The following is a 21,165-nucleotide window of genomic DNA, read 5'->3' as shown; positions in this document are numbered from 1 at the left end:
TGTATAGTTTTCCTTGTAGAGGTCTTTCACATCTTTTGTTAGGTTTACACCTAGGTATTTGATTTTGTTTGAGGCTATTGTAAATGGAATTGTTTTCATACATTCTTTTTCCGTTTGCTCATTGTTAGTGTATAGAAATGCTAATGATTTTTCTATGTTGATTTTATATCCTGCTACCTTGCTATAGCTATTGATGATGTCTAGAAGCTTCTGAGTAGAGTTTTTTGGGTCTTTAAGGTATAGGATCATGTCGTCTGCAAATAGGGATATTTTGACAGTTTCTTTACCTATTTGTATTCCTTTTATTCCTTCTTCTTGCCTAATTGCTCTGGCTAGGAATTCCAGTACTATGTTGAATAGGAGTGGAGATAGTGGGCATCCTTGTCTGGTTCCTGATTTTAGAGGGAATGGTTTTAATTTTTCTCCGTTAAGTATAATGCTGGCTGTAGGTTTGTCATATATAGCTTTTATAATGTTGAGGAACTTTCCTTCTATTCCTAGTTTTCTTAGAGCTTTTATCATGAAATGATGTTGGATCTTATCAAAGGCTTTTTCTGCATCTATTGAGATGATCAAGTGGTTTTTGTCTTTGCTTCTGTTAATGTGGTTTATTACGTTTATTGATTTTCGTATGTTGAACCACCCCTGCATCCCTGGGATGAAGCCTACCTGGTCGTGGTGAATAATCTTTTTGATGTGTTGCTGAATTCGATTTGCCATTATTTTGTTGAGGATTTTTGCATCAATGTTCATTAAGGAGATTGGCCTATAGTTCTCCTTTTTGGAGGTGTCTTTGCCTGGTTTTGGGATAAGTGTAATACTGGCTTCATAAAATGTGTTTGGCAGTTTTCCTTCCCTTTCTATTTCATGAAACAGTTTAAGGAGGGTTGGTATCAGTTCTTCTTTAAAGGTCTGATAGAATTCAGCAGAGAATCCATCAGGTCCTGGACTTTTCTTTTTGGGGAGACTCTTGATTGCTGCTTCAATTTCATTTTGTGTTATAGGTCTATTCAGGTGATTAATTTCCTCTTGGTTCAGTTTTGGATGATCATATGTATCTAGAAATCTGTCCATTTCTTTTAGATTTTCAAATTTATTTGAATATAGGTTCTCAAAGTAGTCTCTGATGATTTCCTGGACTTCCATGGTGTTTGTTGTTATCTCCCCTTTTGCATTCCTGATTCTACTAATTTGGGTTTTTTCTCTCCTCATTTTAGTCAGGTTTGCCAGGGGTCTATCAATCTTGTTTAGTTTTTCAAAGAACCAACTTTTTGTTTCATTAATTCTTTGTATGGTTTTTTTGGTTTCTATTTCGTTGATTTCAGCTCTTATTTTTATTATTTCTCTCCTTCTATTTGTTTTGGGATTTGCTTGTTCTTGTTTTTCTAGGAGTTTGAGATGTATCATTAGGTCATTGATTTGGGATCTTTCAATCTTTTTAATATATGCACTCATGGCTATAAACTTTCCTCTCAAGACTGCCTTAGCTGTGTCCCATAGGTTCCGGTAGGTTGTGTTTTCATTTTCATTGACTTCTAGGAACTTTTTAATTTCCTCTTTTATTGCATCGATGATCCATTCTTCATTAAGTAATGAGTTATTTAGTTTCCAGCTGTTTGCATGTTTTTTGTCTTTACTTTTGTTGTTGAGTTCTACTTTTACTGCATTGTGGTCAGATAGTATGCATGGTATTATTTCTACTTTCTTATATTTGCTGAGGCTTGCTTTGTGCCCTAGGATATGATCTATTTTGGAGAAGGTTCCATGGGCTGCTGAGAAGAATGTATATTGTGTAGAGGTTGGATGAAATGTTCTGTAGACATCTACTAGGTCCACTTGATCTATTGCATATTTTAGATCTTGGATTTCTTTATTGAGTTTTTGTTTGGATGACCTATCTATTGATGATAATGGAGTGTTAAAGTCTCCCACAACCACTGTGTTGGCGTTTATATATGCTTTTAGGTCTTTCAGGGTATGTTTGATGAAATTGGGTGCGTTGACATTGGGTGCGTACAGATTGATGATTATTATTTCCTTTTGGTCTATTTCCCCTTTTATTAGTATGGAATGTCCTTCTTTATCTCGTTTGATCAATGTAGGTTTGAAGTCTACTTTGTCAGAGATAAGTATTGCTACTCCTGCTTGTTTTCGGGGGCCATTGGCTTGGTAAATCTTCTTCCAGCCTTTCATCCTAAGCATATGCTTATTTCTGTCGGTGAGATGAGTCTCCTGTAAGCAACAAATTGTTGGATCTTCTTTTTTAATCCATTTTGTCAAACGGTGTCTTTTGATGGGTGAATTAAGTCCATTAACATTAAGTGTTAGTACTGATAGGTATGTGGTGATTCCTGCCATTTAGTTATCTTAGTTGTTTGAAGGTTTGATTGTGTGTACCTAACTTGATGTTACTCTCTACTGTCTTGCTTTTTCTTTTCCTATGGTTTGGTGCTGCCTGCCTTTTCATGGTTAAGTTGGGTGTCACTTTCTGTGTGCAGGATCCCTTGCAGAATCTTTTGTAATGGTGGCTTTGTGGTCACATATTGTTTTAGTTTCTGCTTATCATGGAAGACTTTTATTGCTCCATCTATTTTGAATGATAGCTTTGCTGGGTAGAGTATCCTGGGGTTGAAGTTATTTTCATTCAGTGCCCGGAAGATCTCACCCCACGCTCTTCTTACTTTTAATGTTTCTGTTGAGAAGTCTGCTGTGATTTTGATGGGTTTACCTTTGTATGTTACTTGTTTTTTCTCTCTTGCAGCCTTCAATATTCTTTCCTTAGTTTCTGAACTTGTTGTTTTAATGATGATATGTCGTGGAGTAGTTCTATTTTGATCTGGTCTGTTTGGTGTCCTGGAGGCCTCTTGCATTTGTATGGGAATATCTTTCTCTAGATTTGGGAAATTTTCCGTTATTATTTTGTTGAATATATTACATATTCCCTTCGCTTGCACCTCTTCTCCTTCTTCGATGCCCATGATTCTCAAGTTTGGTCTTTTGATGGAGTCAGTGAGTTCTTGCATTTTCTTTTCACAGGTCTTGAGTTGTTTAATTAATAGTTCTTCAGTTTTTCCTTTAATTACCATTTCATCTTCAAGTTCTGAGATTCTGTCTTCTGTTTGTTCTATTCTGCTGGATTGGCCTTCCGTTTTGTTTTGCAGTTCTGTTTCGTTCTTTTTTCTGAGGTTTTGGAAGTGGAAATTTCTTAATCTTTGTCTCAGCATTCTAAGAGTCATTGCTCTTTGTTAAAATACAGTTGAAAACAGAAGCCCAACGCACAGCTATGAGAGTTGGTCACTAGCCTGAGAGAGTTGTTTCCTTCCTGTGTGACAGATATGGAACAACTTTTCAAACTTGCTGGTGTTTTTCTCCTCTTGATTGGCCTTTTGTTAATACGAATCTGTCCCAGCTAAGAACCCATGTGGCTTAGGACAAGAAATTCTATTTTCCTCCCCTGCATGGGAAATTGGGAAGTCACTTCCTAGAGACCAAACATTAGCAGTGAAATGTAGAATCTGGGGAACTAGAGAACTGACAGATGATCCAGATGTGGAGTCACTGAATTCTGGGACCCAGGGACTTGACATGTTCAAACAGAAAGAGCCAGGGTTTGATGCATAGGTATGTGTTTGCTTGCCAGTGTGTTTGGTGGAAAATCTCTATGTTGTCCACACTGGACTCAACTTCTAAACTCAAGAGATTTTCATGCCTTAGCCTCCCGAGTTGCTGGGACTACAGGCATGCAGTGCCTCACCTTGCTAGGGCAGAGGTTCCATTGCTCAGTCTTTCTCCCTAAAGCCTCAGCGAAGACATGAGTATGAGGGCGGAGAGAAGGATACAGGGAAACCACTGAACTTACTAAAAGGTACAGAGCCAAAGGAAAAGCAACTTTCCATCCCCATGACCCTAAATTCATCTTGGAAGCCATTATTCACCATACACAGAGGCCTGTCTAGAGGGAAAAGCAGCCCATAGAAGGTTAGCAGCAGGGTGTGTGCTTGGCTTGGGCAGTGTGAATGGTTATGGGCTGGCCAATTCCACATGAGCCTCACATCTTTCAACCTCATTCTACTGGGTACCTACTTGCCCTGCAACCTCCCTAGCTCCTGCACCTTTTCTCCTGGACCACCCTCATCTCAGGGACAGGTAGAGGCAATAGAAAGATACCTCCATGGTCTCAGAGAGAATCACTCTGGTTATGGGTCTCAATGTGAGACACAGGACATGAGTTGGTCATTAATTAGGGAAAAGCACTTTGCAGGGTCTCTAGGGTTCTCTCCCCATAGAAACAGACACTGTGCCAAACTAAAAGAGACCTCCCTAGAGACAGCCAGGAAAACCAGGGCTATGTCTTATGATTTGTCCTCCAGAACCAGTTAACAGAGGGCTGGCCTATGACAGGAACCTCCCTTCCTGCTACCTGGACTCCAGGGGAACCAGAGCCTCCTCCCCACTGGCAATTTCCACCTACCACTAATTTGCCATTGGGGGCCAACTCTTCAGAAGTCAATTAAAACAACCTGGGAAGAAGTGTTTGACTTCACCTCAGTGAAAGTGAATGGGACAGTCATGCCTCATCCCTGCACAGTTCCCCATACCTTGTTCTCTCCAGAGGAACCAGGGACCACCCCATGTCATGGCCATTGAAGTTTTATGGAACCACCTGCCTTTCAAGCCTAGGTCTACTTGGAGCTTAGGATATGCCAGAACATCTCTTATGAGCCGAGGAGGCCTCTCCTGCCATTTACTGCTCATGAGATCCTCTAAGAGTTTCTTGTTTTTCTCCTTTAATTTTGCCTTCTGATGCTTCAGGTCAGAAACTAAACTGTCAACAGGACTTCAGCAATTTTTTCTGGGCATTGACCATTTGCCTTGTGTAATTGAAAACTGCCTTTATCTACTCAGCAAACTCTGTGCCCTAATAAACCCAAGTTTATATATTATGAAATTATGTATATTGTGTTGCAGTAAAAAATTTCCACTTTGTGCTCATGAAAAATAGGCCTGTTAAGCATTCTAGAATAGATTCTAAGGAAGTGTTGAGAGTGGAGGAAGGAAGGTAGAGAGAGTGACAGAGAGAACCAAATAAAAGTAAAGAAAAGAAATGATAGGTTTAAAAGAAAGAGGATAGAAGGCAGGAAGGAAGAAAATGAGAAATGGAGCATGCTAAAGACCACTAGAAACCTGGATGAGCTCCCATGTCAAAGCAGATGCAATTCCAAAACTAAAAACAGATACACCAACAGGTTGAGCATCCATGATCAGAAAATCCAAAATCCAAGATGTTCCAAAATCTGCCTTGTTGGCAAGTGCCTACCTGATGGTAAAGTGGAAAATTCCACAGGTAACCTTATGGGACAGGCTGTAGTCAAGAGAGAAATGCACTAAAAATATTGTGCAAAATTATCTTGAACAGTTGGGCATGGTACTCCCACTGATAGTCCCTGGTACCAACTTAAAGTAGGAAAAAAATATAAGTAAATTCATACTGATGAACAAGTATTTGAATAAGGAAATAAAAGGGAGAGAAGGAACCAACTTTCCCTACAGATGTACAAGTAGTGTGTGTAGATCCTCTCTGCCCCTCCCCATCCCACCAGAGTGTGAAACTTAATATTCATCTCTGCCCTTGAGAGACAGCTGGACTTAGGGTCTTGCAGCCAAATACTATACACAAGCAGCCATAATCTTTGCAGTGAATATCAACTTCACCAAGGATAAAGGTTAACGTCCCCTGTGATAACTAATGCCGATAGCATGCATCCCTGATATGATGTGATGAGGACACTGCACCTCTGTGGAAATCTTCCCCAAAGGTCCTAATAACAGTCTAATCATGAAAAAGTCAGAGAATACAAATACAAGCCATTGTTCAAAACACCTGGCCAAGATTCTTCAACAGAGTTAAGAACAGGAAAAACAAAGGCACGATTGAGGAACTATTACAGTCAGAAAGAACCACAAGAGACATGGGTTGTAGTCGTCAGTGGCGATATGAGAAAGGTTGTCCCATACACTTGTCCCTCTGTGTCTGCTGTGGTCCCACACCACAGAAGTGCCACTCACAAATGAAAAATATTCAAAAAGGAAGAAAAGGAATGTCTGTACTGAATATCTACAGAACTTTTTCTTGTCATTATCTCCTGGGAATGCAGTAAAACAACTATTTACATACATTTACCTTGCATTAGGAACCACAAACTAGAGCTGAATTAAAGCATGCAGGAGGTGGCTGCAGTTTATATGCAAATCCTATCCCATTTTATCTAAGGGATTTGAGCATCTGGGGATTGTGATATCTGCAGAGGCTCCTGGAAGCAGTGCCCAGTGGATACAGAGGGACAACACTACAGTGGTCATTGTGATGATTGGTTAAGGTTGATACACAGAACTCAGAGGCAAAGCCTAGAATGGGCTAGGACCTGAGGTGACAGAATGAAGGAAAATCTTCCCAGGATGTGACATGGTCACTGTGTTAGTCAGGTGTTCATCACTGTGACAAACACCTGAGAGAAATAACTTAAGGGAAGATGATTTATTTTGGCTCATGGTTTCAGCAATTTCAGTCCATTACGGCACAGAGGGCTCAGCAGAACACAGGAGCTCAGTGTATGGTGGCCAGGAGGCAGAGAGAGGAATGCCTTCTCTAGCTGGCTTCCTCCCCCTTCCACATTTATTCCTCAGGGCCCCTAGCCTTTGGGATAGTGATGCCAGCATTCAGTGTGCATCTTCCCCCCTTAGTTGATCCTCTCTGGAAATGCCCTCATGGACACATCCAGAGGTATGATTTATTAGTCTCCTGGGCACATCTCAATCCAATCAAGTGAGCCAAAAAGTTAACCTAAGTCCTATGACTAAAATACACATAAATGTTAGAATAAGGAGGTTTCTATTGGGCGTGGTAACACATATCTGTAATCCCAACTATTAAGGTAGTAGAGCCAGGAGGATCTCGAGGTCAAGGCAAGCCTAGGGAACGTTAGTAAGACCCATCTCAGAACAAAATACAAACAAAAGGGCTGGAGACATGGTTCAAGTGGTAGAATGCTTGTCTGGCATGCACAAGGCCCTGGGTTCAATTCCCAATACTGGAAAAAAAAAGTCTGCTCATTTCTCTAACCACCTCCTTCCTCATGCGATATAGTGGGGTAGAGCGGACAGACTCTCATACCACAGGATCACTTGTTACGGCAACTACAGGCCAGGATAAGGGAAAGCTGGAAGCTTCTGGATGGTACACTTAAAGCTGTTCCAGAGACCAAGGCTGAGCACACTGCCATTAACCATCTGAGCACCGTGATTCATGCTGCCCAGCCAGGAAGGTCATCTTGACATCTTTGCCATATTTTATTTCAGAAACAGGCGAAGCTCAGCCAATATCAAAATCAGAGCAAATCATAGAATGTGGCTTCCAAACTGTGACCAGACAGCGTGACAGAGTTTTCTCCCAAAATTACCAGGCTCTGGTCAATAGCCACCCTGACACCTACCTAAGTACAGCTCCACATGTAACAATAATGTCTGACAAAATGGTATCCAGCATAGGAAGACCAGATGGAGGCCAGGAAGGCGTGTTCTGTTCTCCACAAAGAATAAAGGCAGTGAGAATCCTAACTTCAAATACTCAGAGGCTAACATGAACCACCGTCCATTTCTTGTCACCATCTACTCCATCAGGTGTCAGTTGGTTTTCCAACATCTTTAGTCACCCGACCAACTCCAAACATACATATTTGGAATAATCAAAAGATAAGTTAGGTCTGCTCCAACATAGAATCCATGTTCTTTCACTTACTTCCTACTCCTTTGAGGATAATAAAAATGAGGCAGAGAATATTTAGAAAAGAAAGAACAAAGAATGCAGATCTGTAAAAGACCCCATCCCAACAGAGACCTGAAATGTCCTTTAAAATTCCCAACAGGAAAATCTCATGTCCTTGACTCACAATATGAACACTAGTCCCCTTTCTCTCTTCTTTAGCCCCTAGGGAAGCTGATTTATTTGGGACGTGTAGGACACAGACAGACTCCCTTGTGAAATGCCTGTGACAAGGAGCTGGGGGGGTTCTCTCTACAGTGGGAATTATAAAACCCCCACATACATGAAATGAGACTACTTTCCAGCCCAGAGGGTAAGAAGACAGACCATGCTTCCCAGGACCCCAGGTACTGTGCCCACACCACAGAGCAGTGAGAAAAGAGAGGATGCTACCCATATATCTATAGCCATGTGATCCTTTCCCAAGCCTGCCAATTTTTGCCCTAACTACTGATGGGGTGATTGCACTTGCTGTCCTATCTAGGACCCTATAGGGTTGCAGAATGTAAGTCAGATAATACAGGAGGAAAGTCTTTATATATTTTAACCAACTAAGCACCTTTAGATATTATTCAGTCAGTGCCTGAGAGTCATGCCTCACCAATTAACTCTATAATAAATAGAAAGGACATGCCATTAACTGGTACAGTGGTCCTGTCATTGCCAACCTCACCCAGGTAAATGCAGATCCTACATCTCCAAAGTCACCAAAGCAGAACCTCGACTTTCTCACAGTGACTTGGTCAAGTTTGCTTCAAACAACCCCACATGAATCTACAAAAAAGGCCTCAGATTCATCTAAGTCCCAAGTCCATAGAATTTTTGAACAGAGTACAAAAGGAAGCAAGTGGCTTGGGGATGGGTGGTGTCTATCTGTGTGGGGCCATGTGTGGGAGTATCATCATTTCCAGAAATGCTCCAGCAAGGGTGTCTGTGGGTGGCAGGTGGAAGCAGTCATCTTAGCTACCACAGCCCTTGCCAGAGCTCCTCTGCACCAAGTGGGGCAATCACAGAGTGCCCAATCAAGCGGAGGCAGTCACAAAACCCCCAATCAGGTGGGGCAGTCATGGAGCCCCCAATCAGTTCCTAGAGGCAGAGATGAAGGCTCCAGTGCCAGAATCTAGAGAAATGAATTCAGAGTAATTCAGGCCGTTGGGTAAGACCAGGGACAACTGGAATGGGAGAGTTGCCCAGTCACTGCCACCACTTTGATGTGGATGAGTAGATTCACATTTCCTGTCACATGGCCTGATTATACTCTTCTCAGTGTGAGGAGGGGCTGGTATACAAGGTTTTATTTTCTCAGTGTTCTACAAGATAGCACATGTGGTCCTGAATAAAGGCCACAACAGACCTACAGTTACAGCCCTCTGGCTCCCCTTTTCCAGACACTAAATGCACCCTCTCCTTGTACCTCACCATCTCATCCCCCATTGGATTGAGGGGAAAACTGAGAAGAGTCATCTGTTTAGGAATCAAATTCTAGAAAGACTACATATGAGCCAGGGTGGGATTAGGAATGTCAGCCTCCCCTGCTTTCTCTGCCTCAACTTCCCCATGAGCAGCACAGTGCAGAGGTGGAATAGTAAGGACAGCAGGGGGGGGGGTCCCTTCCAGGTACAAAATCTCATCTAGCCGGAAAGGAAATTTGATGTCTCCATTTAAGTAAACAGTAGAGTGGGTCATGTCGACTTTTAAAAAAAATATATTATTTTTTACTAAAATATATTAACTGTACAAAGGTGGTTTATTATATGTCCATACACATATAATGTGCTTTGAACAAACCCACCTCTCACATCACTCTTAAAAACACCTTTTAAAGTATTTTCTATTCTCTTCCAATCCCCACAGTGTCCTCCTCATAACCAGGCCCTGTGTGACACTGAGACACCTCATAAACTTCTAACATGTCTCATTCTTTTGGCTCCTCCTTGGCTTTGAACAAACTCAGTGTGAGTCTAGTAAGTGCTTTCTGGAATGCAGTGGTGTGGCCAGAGGGCAGGGTGTGGTCTGTGTTCTCTGGTGACCCAACAGGGACAGAGGACAGTGCTCCACATGTACTGCTGGATGATGAGTAACTGCATAAAAACTGCATCATTTTTCCTGTCACCTGTCTGAATTTAAGTGAAAGTAGTTGCAGGTGTCCTTTAAGAAATTAAACTCTGTGGTGCAGGTCAAATCCACACTATGAAAGCAGTTATAACACAAATTCCTACAGATCATAGTCATGACAGGAAAATGCCTGGAGACCTGGTTGCTTTAAGCAAATGCTATTATTAAAAATTCATATATGTCCTTAAAATATATCATGAAGAGACAAAATCCCTAATCCAAAAATATGAAAACCAAAACTCTACAAAATCAAAAACTTCCTGTGTGCTCACATAAAGACACAAATCAAAAATTCTACACGTGAGACTTTGTTTCAAAACTATGCACAAAATTATTAAAAAATATAAAATTACTCACAGGTATGTGTATAAGATATACTTAAAATATAAATGAATTTTGTGCTCAGATGTAGGTCCTGGCTCCAACATATCTCATTCTGCATATGTAAATATTCCAAAATCTAAAATCTGAAGCATCTCTACTCCCAAGCATTCTGGATGAGGTACACAACCTGTATTTGGTTTTCTGGTTAAAATGGCAGAGGAGAGCAATTCTGCATTTAAAATTAAAGTCAGCTTTCTGTAACCTTCAGAACTTTGTCCAAGTTCTTCAGCTCAGCTTTCAAAACTTCTTCAGAGTCTAGACTGCTGGAAGACAAGGAAATAGTCACAATAGCTTCAGGCACAGCCTAGAAAGGATGACATGTTGAAAGGGAGTAGCTGGCTCCTCAGTGGTTCCAGGGGCAGAATAGAAGTCCACCACAGTGACATGGGGCAGCCTAGAGAGGTGAACTGCTCTCTGCAGTCACTTAGGTGTGCCTCGCTATCTCCTAAGGACTTTTATGAACTTGTTACAGAGGAAGGCTCTGAGGGACACACAGGGTCAGTGTAGACATGAAACACAGAGAGTTTTTTTCTTTTGTATAGTGACTCTCAATGAGAATTAGTTAATCTATTTTGCCAACCAGTTGTTTCCCTGATTGCACCCATCAGTGCAAGGCTTTTTGATTTTTAAGTAAAGTCAGAAATCCAGGTTTTCTAAAAAAGTCTTTGATTTTTAAAGTATCAGTCAAGGAGAAGCATTTTGAAAAACTCTGAGGATCTGTGTTACTGTAGGATCTGTCCATTACTGCAACAAAGGTCTGTCATAATTTATAAAGAGAAAACTTGATTCTGTCTCACAGTTTGATAGAGGTTTCAGCACAAGATCAGTTGGTACCTTTGTTTTGGTCCTGTAGAAAGGCAGCACATCATGTCAGAAGCACATGGTGTGCAAAAAACATTCACCTTGTGTCCAGAAAAAAAAAAAGAGGAAAAGAAGAGGCTGGGGATCCACAATCTTTTTTAAGAGCACATCCCAGTGTGCCATGCCTCTTAAATGCTTTACCACCTTCCAGTAGCACCACCCTGGAGACTAATCCCTTAACACTGGGCCTTTAGGAGGCCTTCTGGTTCCTAACTATAGCAGGGCCAAACTAAATATGCCCTGAAGTCAGATCTGGCTAACAGGAGCCAGTTGTTATCTCTGGTCTACAGTGGTTACATGTCCTAGGTTACATGTCCTAGGTTACATGGAGGCCACATGTGTCATCCCCCTCAAGAGCAGACTCAAGGGAATTTCTGTTCACATGTGACCTTGGATTTGCCCACACTGACACTGACTCAACACTGTCATCTCTCTTCACTCACTTACACCTGCTTCAAGCACACAGTTTTTATTTTTCTTTTGCACATGCTAGGCGAGCACTCTACCATGGAGCTATATCCCAGCCTTGCCAAATTTATTTCATAAATGCACTCCTTAGTCATAACCACATATGGTCATGAAACACCATGGCTGTACTTGATACTGGTAGATTTTGGTGTGCAATACCTTTGTGAATGTTCATGCTGTCATCTGACCAATTTCCTGACACTTCCTATGTGCTAGTTATTGTTCCAGACACTGGGACACAATAGCAAAGTCCCTAAGGCAGAAAGGACTGAAGTCCACGAGCCTGGCAGGAGGCACGGGAAGAGAAGTCAGTGGGACTCAGGTCAGAAAGAGTCCCATTTACTGAGTTAGAAGAAGTCAGGGCTTTAGTCTGTGACAACCCTCTATTGAGGACATTTGTGCAGGGAAGTGTTGTATTCTCTTGGAGTGTTTCAAAGATGATGCCAGTTACTGAGAGGAAAAAAAGCCAGTGCAACCTGGCAGTGCCCTGAGTGAAATGACACTTGGGCTGGGGGCAGACGTCATCCTGGGCTCTCTTGAATCCCTGCTGTGCAAGGCAAGCCTGCACCAGGTTGGTCAGTTGGGTTCCACGTGATGGAATCCTGAAGGTGTGAAGCCCTGAACTTTGGAACTTGGGGGTGGCCGTCTTTATGATGCACAGGAAGGTCCAGAGCAGAGAAGGAGCAGTACAAGCTCACAGGCAGGCAGCAGGATAGGCAAGGCAGGGAACACAGCTCCTTACAATTGTCAGTGGCCAAACCTAGAACAGTCTTGGGGAAACTCATACACAGAACTGAGCATCATGGCCAACAGGGTTCTGCTCCTGGCCTTTGTCCACGTGCTGGTCACGTGTCAAATCATAATAATTTGGGAATGCTCCCAACACTTTTCACACTTAGGCTTTGTCTTCTCAATTGGCACCTTGAGGTCAGGGCTCATGTCCAGTTTCCATTGGGTCCCCTCAGCTCGCAGCAGCCATGCAATGAGGACGTGCTGGCTGTATAAAGGTTAAAGACTCAGTGATGGTGACACTGCCCTCAGCACACAGCATCTGATAACTGACCAGATCGTCCACGCTGCAGTGGGATGGTTGAGATCACAGGATCTACATTCAGAACATGTTGGGGTCAAAGTCCTTTGCCACTTACCATCAGTGTGGTCTGGAGCCATCACTTGCTCTAAGCCTCATTCACTTCATCAGAAAAGTGTAGATGATAAAAGTTCATATTTTATAAGGTAGGAAGCAGAAAAGATTGCATGTTCAGTCTTTAGCATGAGTGCACTCAACAAAAAGCTGTGATTTTTTATAGATAGAAAACTGTGTTCATTTATTGCATTACAAATAAATTTGATCCAATTCCGAACCTAGAGTCCAGGCTCCTCACTATCCACACTGGGACGTACAGGGGAGAGGAGAATGAGACTGGAGTCAAAGAGTTCCTCCTGCTTGGCATCACCAGTGACCCAGGGCAGCAACAAGTCCTCTTCTGGCTCTTCCTGTGTATGTACCTGGTCACTGGGGCTGGGAATGCACTCATCATCCTAGTCATCAGCTCTGACCCACACCTGCACACTCCCATGTACTTCTTCCTCACCAATCTCTCCTTTGTCGACATCTGCTTCACCATGTGTGTGGTCAACACATGCAGGAACAGGAACCATCACTTATTCCAACTGTCTGACTCAGATGTACTTCCTCATCTCCTTTGCTAATGTGGACACCTTTCTGCTGGCTGCCATGGCACTGGACCGTTATGTGGCCATCTGCAGCCCCCTGCAGTATTACACCACCATCACTCCTTGGCTTTGTGGGGGACTGGCAGCTCTCATGTGGGTGGGCTCTGGCATCATCTCCCTGGTTCACACACTCCTCATGAGCAGACTGACCTTCCGCTCCTCAGCCCGGGAGATCTCACACTTCCACCTAAGTACCTATCTGCTCATGAAGATGGCCTGTGCAGACACACGTTTCAATTAGCATGTGTTCTTGGGGACTCTGGTCCTGTTTGTAGCCCTGTGTGCTTACCATAGTCTCCTACACCCACATCACTGTGGCTGTCTTCCAGATTCCATCTGCCAAAGGGAGGCACAAGGCATTTTCCAAATGTAGCTCCCACCTGTCCGTGGTCACTCTGTTCTATGGGACTGTCCTGGGGATCTACTTACAACCCCAGACTCCTTCTCAGCCCAGGACACAGTGGTGACCATCATGTACTCTGTGGGACCCCCATGCTGTACCCCTTCATCTACAGCCTGAGGAACAAGGACACAGGAGACTGTGAGGAGACAGACTCGTTAGCAGGGGTTCAAAATCCTCTTAGCAGTGGTGAGTTCTGGGCTGGTGTCCAGAGAAGCTCAAGATACAAAGTAATGGAAAATGACTGTGGAGCTCGACACCACCTTCTCCCATACACCTATTCAGACTGTTTTTAGAGAAAAAAAAATTGAGAAATTAGGAGGGAATTTTGTAATTATTTAAAGAGATACCTGTATCTGTGAGAATCCACTCCAGCTGCAGTGAACAGAAAAATCCCAATTATATTGGCTTAAACAAGACAAGAGATTGCTTTTTGTCCATAGTGGAGAATTCAAGGCTAGAAATGAGGCTCCTTCCAGGTCTAGCCTCCACCATCCAGAGTGAGGCCTTCATCGCTCTGTTTCCAAGATGACTGCTGAGGCTACAACCATCTTATTAGTCCCAGGCGATGAGAGGAAGGGCAAAGGGGGCTTATTCAAAGGCTTTTCCAGAAGCCCCACTCAGCATCTCTTGCTCACATCTCAATGGCCACCCACATGCAAAGCAGGCTGCCAAAGGCAGTTGCTAATTTCTGGTGCTGCTGTTTGTTCATTTGTTTGTTAGGGTTAAAAACATCACCACCTCCAATGAAATAGGGATGCTCTTAGAAAGGGAGAGGAAGAGTGGATAATGGACAGAAAACTGGCAGGCACGCCACAACACACAAGACTCATTTCACCACATTAACAAATGCAAAGTCACGTTGTTATTTTCAGGACAATAAAAATACTCTTACAGTGATTCCCTCCAGACCAACTGAGTGTTCGGAGACAAACCACAAATGGGATCCCTACATTCTTGAGGCTATAGTATCAGAGGAGAAATTCTCCCTTTAAGACCTAAACCTGAGGGTAAGGTTCCAAAAAGTATGAAGAAAAAGCATCAGAGAGGTTTTGTAGCACTAACGTTTGAGGAGACTAATTTTTTTAAGGGGGAGAAGATTTCACTTAGGATTTCTTTTCTCTATAGGAACATGTAGGAGAAAAACTCATGCTGTTCAAACTTTGCTCATTATAATATTGATACATACTAATGTTAAAACAAAGCACCAAAATATTCCAAATGTAATGAGGAAGACAATAAAGCAATCTGGGAAAATATTAAGATTATAGGAAAACATCATCTATTTTTAAGGAGCTCTGTAGAACACCTCTTTCTAGGTTTGGTGTTAAGGGTAAATCAGTACAAACTTTTTAAATTGGCTACATGAGATTTCGCATGAATCATGACTTTGATTGTCTATGTGTTCTTATGCTTTGACATTGGGGGCCGCTATTATGGGAGAGAAATTGTCCCCCTGTCTAATTAATATTCCTAGAGATTGCCAAAGGTTCAGCCAGGACAATGTCTTCATATGCCTACTAGCCAGAGGCCAGACCACCCCCACCTCCTCCACCAGCCTTTACACTCTGGCCCTACAATCCCCTGCCATAGCCATCCCAAGTCTAGTTATTGGGCTACTATGCCTAGGCCCTATGCCTAGGGCACATGGAAAGCACTCAAACCAGCCAGACCTGCACCTGGGAAATGTGCCTCTTCCATTCCTCAGTGCAGAAACCACAATAAAGGCTCTTACTCATGTTCACCTGTGGATCCTTTCACTCCTGACCAACTGTGGTACTTTTCCCAGATGGCTGTGCAGGCATGTCCATGTCTCAGTGCTAAGAATCAGTGAGTGTAGAACCCCTTCCTTGGGGGAAGTCATTTCTGTGTCTGCATGTCTTACCAAGCATGATGAAAACAAATCCTGGCATATTTTCTTTACAAACACACAAAAATTGATTATTCACAGAAAAAAAATTTTTTAATCTCAACAAAGAAATAGGAAGGTAAATGAAAATTAACACAAGAAAATTTGCAACATAAATCTTTTGCCCAAAAGAAAAGTAGACAAATGCTACAACACAGAATGAGAAACGGGCAATAACCATATGGAAAGAGACTCATCATTGCTGAAAGTTAAAAAAATAAAATAGAAGAAGATAGAAAAGATTTAGATGGCATCAGTTTGGGAGATGGTCAATAAAGAACTATTTGGTCCTTAATACCTAGAACAGTCTATGTTTAGCGACATGCACAGATATCAAACATATACTAAGTTTCAAAAAGCAGGTTACATGACACGAGGTACCATGCTTTATAAGAATAATCATTCATAGAAAATTTTTTGAAAGATGAACATAAAGTCTTAAGGATGAGTAACTCTTGCTGAAGAGTTTATAGCTAATTTTCACTTTTTTAAAGTTTTTTCAATGCAAATATTGGAAGGGAGCATATTCTCTTTCATAATCAGGAAAAAAAGCTATTTCATTTATTAAAACACATACATATCAAGGGCAGTACATAGAAGCATGGACCCTTCAGCTTGTTTGGCCCAGGAGGAAAACTCACAGGTGGGATGTCGTGCAGATCCGGCATGTACTGATAGGATCTGAAGAACATTTCTGCAAAGCAAACTAGAATGGAAAGAGGGACCTCATGCAAAATGGGGAAACATGAAGCTCTAGGGGCTGGTCTTTCTTCTAAAGCAGTGACTGAGCTTAAAAGAGCAAATGGAATAATTTTCAGAGCTCTGGAACAGGATTGGACACTTGGACACATATAACAATGTGAGTGCTTCATGAAGAGAGGCTACTAATTTGTGTAAAAAGGTAGCATGCAAAATTAAGTAACATTCCTCCATGTCTTATGCTCACTGGGTGTCCACCTGCTTCCAGGAAAGAGAGTTGGGACCTTACCCAATAAAATTTGGGGGTTAGATGATTCTCGTTGTCTGGTGGCACTCTGAAAAACTAGTGTAGACATTTGCCTCAGTTTCAACCCTCTCAGCTGCACTGGCTTCCCTGACTCTCAGTGTTATTTATCACATGATGTTTTCCATTTTTTGGAGCCAAACATTTAAGGAAATTGTTATCAGGTCACTGACTGACCTGACAAGATAATGCAACACAAACACTTGGATTTTTCCCAAACCATATTTGCAAACTGTGTATTGCTTATTGTATGTGGTACTGAAACTGTAAGTCAAAGTGTGATGGACGGAAGTATAAAACTGAATATACTCTCTCTAAGAAAATGTGGTCATTTTTACCAAAATCCTAAGAGTACCAAACAATCCTATTTTAGGAATACACAGTTTGCAAATATGGTTTGAAATCATCATAAATAGTTGGCTCCAGCTCAACAAGCAAGATCAGAAATTTCTGAAAACAGAAAGAATGTGATTTTCAGACTTTGCAAGTTATAGTATTCAGGGTGTCCAATTCCTAACAAATGTTACAAAACACACAGAGAAACAGGAAAGTTCTCCCCAGTCACAAGAGAAAATATGACAGAAATCATCTCAAGGAAGCCCAGACAGCATAATTACTAGCAAAAGTTGTGAAGTGAACTGCCTTGGATTTTTCTCAGGGGGTCAAAGGACAACATGGTCAAAAATGAAAGGAGATTAGGAAAATGATGTATGAACAAAATGAGAACATCAGCAAACAGAAGTTATAAAAGACAAATTCAGGATCTGGCAGTATAATAACTGAAGTAAAAATTTCACCGAGGGGTCAAAGCAGATTTAACCAGGCAAAAGAAGATCAGTAATCTGAAAACAGTTAAAATTATCTAGGGAGGAGCAGGAAGAAAGGATAAGAAAAATGAACAGGGGACAAGAGACTTATGGGATATCATCAAGCATACCAACCTATACATCATAGGAACTCCAAAAAGAAAAGGAAGAAAGGAGAAAAAGAAAAAAAGATTTTGAAGAAACAATGGGCAAAAACTTTCTAAATCTAATGAAAGACATGAATTAACTCAGTGAAGATGATCAACGCCTTCCAAGCAAGATAACCTCAAACACCCATACTAGGACACACAGTAGTAAAATTCCTGAAACCCAAAGTCAAACAGGGAATTTTGAAAGCAACAAGACAGAAGCAACTCCTTCTATACAAGAGATCATCAATTAGACTAACAGTTGACTTCTCATCAGAAACCATGCAGGCTTAGTGCTGCTAAGATCCAGTGGTGACCACAGACTAGGCAAGCAGCACCTTTGTCCCGTGGTGCCTTGCCAGTAATGCGCATCCTCCCCCACCACACTACCAGTGGTGGCCAGCTGGACCAAAAGCATTTGTCCTCTCCACTGTGCTCCTTTATGATCCCTGATTTCCACAGGGACAGGGGTTAAAGGTTAGACTACATAGTCTTGACACCATCAGCTCAGCCTGCTTTGTGTGGACAGCACTCCCTGGAATAGCTGACTTAGCAGGTGAGCAGGAGGCAGAGCTCTTCTAGATAACACTAGTTTGCCCTCACTCTCATGTGCATGACAGGGAGTCAGTGGCCCTCCAGGTGGCCTTATCCCAGCGTTCCAGTCTTGGCCCACTGTCACTGTCCCCTTGACTTGGCAGGAGTCTCAGGGGATGGAAAGGGGGTGTTTCAGGGACAAGTTACTCGGTGCTGACACTCTGTTTTTCTCAGGGGTGACACAACAGCACATTCTTAAACAGCCAATGGATCCAAGAAGAAATCACAAAAGATATTAGAAAACCTTAAAGATGAATGAAAATGAAAAAGAACTTACCAGAAGTTGTCATGGTGACTTCTTCTAGGCATGAGCTGCAAATCTAAGTGTCCTTCTGAGCTTGGTATCACACGAGGAGCCTTCATTCGACAACGCATGAAGATTTTGTCTGGTGAGGTTCTAATGTTAGCCTTTTGGGATGGTAAGAGGGAAAGATGAAACATCAAAAAACACTGATAATTTCTTTAGATCTGTGGCAGTCCTGGGGACTGAACCTAGGGCCTAACACTTGCAAGGCAGGTGCTCTACCGCTTGAAGACACACTCCAGCCTTTGCTGTTAGCCTTGTGCAGGTCATTTGGGGACCCGTCTGGAGCCCCAATTGTAGGTCAAGGCAAGACCTGCCCTGCCTGCCTAAGTGAATTGCTGAGGATCAGAAGAGAGAAATGTCAGGCATTCATGCAAACAGGAATCAAGACTATCAACAATGTCTGTCACTGAGGATGAGCTGTGTCACCACATGAAAATAGTTGCTCGAGTGCACCCTGAAAACACTAAAGAAAAAGAAGGCGGATGCCATAAAGTGGTCCATGCTGTGGACCAGGAACGAGACAGAGGTGCCACTCACCCCACTTCTCTTCAACCCACCATTGAAAGTTCTAGGCAAAGCAAAGAAACAAGTCAAGAAAAATACACAAAAGACATCGAATGGAATGTAAGAAGTAAATTTAACTCTGTTCACAGATAAACCCAAATGCAAAAATTGTTTGAATAAACGGATTCAGCAAAGTTGCATGATACAAAATCAACATCCGAAATTTATTTGCAGTCAGGCTTCTTGGATGCTGTGATCAGGAGGATCAAGGTTTAAGATCAGCCTAGGCAAACAGTCCCATCTCCAAAATAACCAAAGCAAAATGTACTGGAGGTGTGCCTCAAGCCGTAGAGTACCTGCTTTGCAAGTGTGAAGCCCTGAGTACAAACCCCTGTCCCAGAAATTAAAAAAGAAACAACCTCCCAATGTGTTCTTTTGTAGAACATCTTTGCAACATATCACCATGGGGAACCTAGGCAAAGGATACATAGGAACTTCTGATTATTTTTACAACTGCATGTGCATGAAAAATTATCTCAAAAATTAAAGTTTAATAAACACATTAACCAAAGATCCAGAGGATATATGATACTGAGTTCTCCAAATCCTTTCTTCATCTATATAAAAGAAAGAAATGTGAACATTTCAATAGGAAATGGTCAATATACCTACTATAGTTTTATGCTAGAATTTTCATCACTGTGAAAAAACAGTTGACATAATCAACTTAAGAAGCATTTGTTTTGGCTCCTAGTGTCAGAGGTTTCATCCACCTCTGACTCTGGCTCCTTTGATTCTGGGTCTGTGTGAAGCAGAGCATATGGCAGAGGTTGCTCACCTCAGATAGGAAGTAGAGACAGAGAGGGACCCAGGACAAGGTACAGCCCCAATGATGCACTCCCAGTGACCTACTTCCTTACCTATGTCCACCTCCTGAAGTTTCCACCACCTCCCAAAATAGCGCCACCAGCCAGGAACCAAGCCTTCAACACATGAGCCTATTGGAAGAGGGACTCTTTATATCCAAACCATAACAAGCTTGGATCTGGAATGTCTTCCAAAGGCCCCTGTGTTAACGACCTGGTCCCCAGTTTCAGGCACTATTGGAAGGTGGTGCCAATTTTAATGGATGGAGCCTAGCAGGAGGACTTCCCATCATTGGGGGTGGGTGCGGGAAGAGGATAGAAGGACCCAGGTCTCTTTCTTTTACATCCCAGGCACAATTTGAGCAGCTTCTTCCATCGCAAGCTCTCCACCATGTTGTGCTGCCTTGCCATAGGCCCAAAAGCAATGGGGACAGTTGGTCCTAGACAGGAACATCTAAAACTGTGAGGCCTAAAGATAAACCTTTTCTCTTATAAGCTAATTATCCTAAATATTTACTAAAATGATGGAAAGCTAACATGACACCTATATAGGCAATTAAACAGCAAAGATATTGTAAAAACTTTTGTAAATGTGACAGTGCACCCCTAGTACAATAATATGTAAAAAAAAATCAGAAAGTATCTAGATGATGAAGAAATATATAACACATTTAATTTTCCAAGTAACTAAAATTATATATAAATACAAGATAAAATTTTTATTAAAACAAATTTCACATAACTTAAATTTACATGTTCAAACAAAATTTGCTCTATCAAATAAAAGCAATAAAAGAAAATACAGAGTGGGTGGGAGCACAAGGCACATAATGTCAGCAAGCGCTCATGAAAACATAAATTGTAAAATCTTTCAGGAAGAAAATCTGGCAGTGTACTTAAATGTGTGACAGTTCTACAAACCCTTGATCCAGCAATTCAAGTTCAAAGAGTTTAAGAAAATAATCTTCAAAGATATAAGTCAAGGATATTAACAATGCAAAAAAGAATCTGAAAATAATATAAATAAATAGCACAAGGGGGTTAGTAATATGTATTGAATATTGTATTAAATACTTCTAAATGTAGTAAATACACTGAAGCTATCAGAAACACTACTGAGAGAATATTAACTGGCAAATTCCAGTGTCCAAGGCATATTTCTCAGTGAGGTCAAAACAAGATAGGTGACAAGTTCTATCTGTAATATTCTCTTATGCTAAAATGAGAGCGACAGTGACTGACT

At 41.8% G+C, this 21,165-nt stretch overlaps 1 long non-coding RNA gene and 1 pseudogene across 2 annotated transcripts in view; one reads left to right on the top strand and one right to left on the bottom strand.

The window, feature by feature from the left end:
* The window catches only part of LOC141417960 (uncharacterized), a 66,666-nt gene that overhangs the window by 44,750 nt on the left and 751 nt on the right, over positions 1 to 21,165 (bottom strand). For both annotated transcript variants that reach the window (XR_012442558.1, XR_012442557.1), the window contains exon 2: positions 18,523 to 18,653. This is a non-coding gene — a long non-coding RNA (uncharacterized lncRNA). The remainder of the gene's footprint in view (positions 1 to 18,522; positions 18,654 to 21,165) is intronic.
* LOC109698778 (olfactory receptor 1D2-like) lies at positions 12,144 to 13,968 on the top strand (annotated as a pseudogene).

The sequence above is a fragment of the Castor canadensis genome, chromosome 16, assembly GCF_047511655.1.
Source record: "Castor canadensis chromosome 16, mCasCan1.hap1v2, whole genome shotgun sequence".
Classification (NCBI taxonomy): Eukaryota; Metazoa; Chordata; class Mammalia; order Rodentia; family Castoridae; genus Castor; species Castor canadensis.
This window is presented reverse-complemented; position numbering and strand designations above follow the sequence as displayed.